We start from the raw sequence: 2,708 nt of genomic DNA, 5'->3' as shown, positions 1-2,708 counted from the left end.
TTCACCGTGTTAGCCAGGATGGTCTCGATCTCCTGACCTCGTGATCCACCTGCCTCAGCCTCCCAAAGTGCTGGGATTACAGGCATGAGCCACCGTGACTGGCAGAATTATTTTTCTAGCACAGGGTCTTGCTCTGTTGCCCAGGCTGGAGTGGAGTGCAGTGGCAAGATCATAGGTCACTGCAGGTTCCAACTATTAGGCTCAGCTGATCCTGCCACCACGCCCTAGCACACACCACGCCTAGCTAATTTCTTTTTTTTTTTGAAACGGAGTCTCACTCTGTTGCCCAGGCTGGAGTGCAATGGCACAATCTCGGTTCACTGCAACCTCTGCCTCCCGGGTCTCCTGCCTCAGCCTCCCAAGTAGCTGGGACTACATGCGCATGCCACCACACTTGGCTGATTTTTTGTATTTTTAGTAGAGAGGGGGTTTCGCCGTGTTAGCCAGGATGGTCTCGATCTCCTGACCTCATGATCCACCCGCCTCAGTCTCCCAAAGTGCTGAGATTACAGGCGTGAGCCACTGCGCCCAGTGTTTTTTGTTTGTTTGTTTTTTGAGATGGAGTCTCCTTCTGTCGCCCAGGCTGGAGTGAAGTGGCACAATCTTGGCTCACCTTGACCTCTACCTCCCAGGTTCAAGCGATTCTCCTGCCTCAGCCTTCCAAGTAGCTGGGATTACTGGCACACGCCACCATGCCTGGCTAATTTTTGCATGTTTAGTAGAGATGGGGTTTCACCATGTTGGCCACGCAGGTTTCGAACTCCTGACCTCAAGTTATCTGCCCGCTTTGGCCTCCCGAAGTGCTGGGATTACAGGTGTGAGCCACAGCGCCCGGCTTGGCTAAGTTGTAGAATGTTTGTAGAGAAAGGGTCTAGCCGATGTTGCCCAGTCTGGTCTCAAATTTCTAGGCTCAAGTGAGCCTCTCACCCCGGCCTTTCAGGGTGCTAGGATTATAGGCATGAGCCGCTTCGGCTGGCTCCAGATTAAATCTTAAACCAGTTCTTAGCTTTTTGTGATTTTCAAGGTCTGGCACTTTTTTTTTTTTTGAAACAGTGTCATGCTGTGTTGCCCAGGCTGGAGTGCAGTGGTGCGGTCATGGCTCACTGCAACCTCTGCCTCCCAGGCTCAAATGATCCTCCCACCTTAACTTCCTGAGTAGCTGGGACCACAAGTGTGTGTCACCACGCCCAGCTAATTTTAGTATTTTTGGTAGAGACGGGGTTTCACCGTGTTGCCCAGGCTGGTCTCAAGTGATCCACCCACCTTGGCCTCCCAAAGTGCTGGGATTACAGGCATGAGCCACCATGCCTGACCTGAAATAGTTATTTAGTCTTCTTATTTTAGTAGTAGTATTTAGGTCTTTCATGGCCTTGGACGTTTGAAGATTACAGGTCAGTTATTTTTGTAGAATGTCCCTCAGTTTGGGTTTGTCTGATATTTCCTTGTGATTCTCATGTCACTTTGCCTTTACTATTGTATTGTATCATTACTATTGTATTAACTAGTCTTTCTTTCTCTTTCTCCCTTCCCTCCCTCCCTTCCTGCCTTCCTCTCTTCCTCCTTTCCTTCCTTCCCTCCCTCCCTCCCTCCCTCCTGCCTTTCTGCCTTCTTTCTCTTTCTTTTTTCTTCTTCTTTTTTTTTTTTTTTTTTGAGACAGAGTCCTGCTCTGTCACCAAGGCTGGAGTGCAGTAGCACAGTCACAGCTCAATGCAACCTCTGCCTCCTGGGTTCAAGAAATCCTCCCACCTCAGCCTCTCAAGTAGCTTGCACTACAGGTATATAACACCACACCTGGCTAATTCTTTTTGTATTTTTATTAGAGATGGGTTTCACCATGTTGGCTAGTCTGGTGTCAAACTCCTGACCTCAAGTGATCCCCCTGCCTCGGCCTCCCAAAGTGCTAGGATTACAGGTGTGAGCCACTGCGCCCGGCCTAATTTTTTAAATTTTTTGTAGACACGACAGTCTGGCTATGTTGCCCAGGCTGGTTCTTTTTTTTTTTTTTCCTGAGATGGAGTCTTGCCCTGTCACCCAGGCTGGAGAGCAATGGCTTGATCTCAACTCACTGCAACCTCTGCCTTCTGGGTTCAAGCGATTCTCCTGCCTCAGCCTCCCGAGTAGCTGGGATTACAGGCGCCCGCCACCATGCCTGGCTAATTTTTGTATTTTTAGTAGAGATGGGGTTTTGCCATGTGGGCCATGCTGGTCTCAAATTCCTGGCCTCAAGCGATCCACTCACCTCAGCCTCCTAAAGTGCTCTGATAACAGGCATGAGCCACCATGCCTGGCCAGTTACTAGTTTTGTTTGAAGCCTGTGCAAATCCTTCAACCTGAGTCAGTGTGGAATTTGGGGTTTAGTTATCTCTACTGGCATGACATAAAGTAGGCTGGGGAAAGGATGGTTTTCCCGAGGAAAATTGGGGCACCATCCCCAGAAAGTGCTGAGCAGACAGTTACAGCAGTGTCTACTACAATATATATATTTTTAATTCCTCCCCCAACCTTTTTTTTTTTTTTGAGCAAGATCTCACTTTGTCCCCCAGGCTGGAGTGCAGTGGCACCATCATGGCTCACTGCAGCGTTGACCACCCAGGCTCAGGCAGTCCTCCAGCTTCAACCTCCCAAGTAGCTAGAACTACAGGCACACAACACCATGTCCAGCTAATTTTTGTATTTGTGTGTGTGTGTGTGTATTTTTTTTTTTTTTA

This window comes from Colobus angolensis, unplaced genomic scaffold (assembly GCF_000951035.1).
Source record: "Colobus angolensis palliatus isolate OR3802 unplaced genomic scaffold, Cang.pa_1.0 Scaffold128, whole genome shotgun sequence".
NCBI classification, from domain to species: Eukaryota; Metazoa; Chordata; class Mammalia; order Primates; family Cercopithecidae; genus Colobus; species Colobus angolensis.
Note: the sequence above shows the minus strand (reverse complement) of the source record.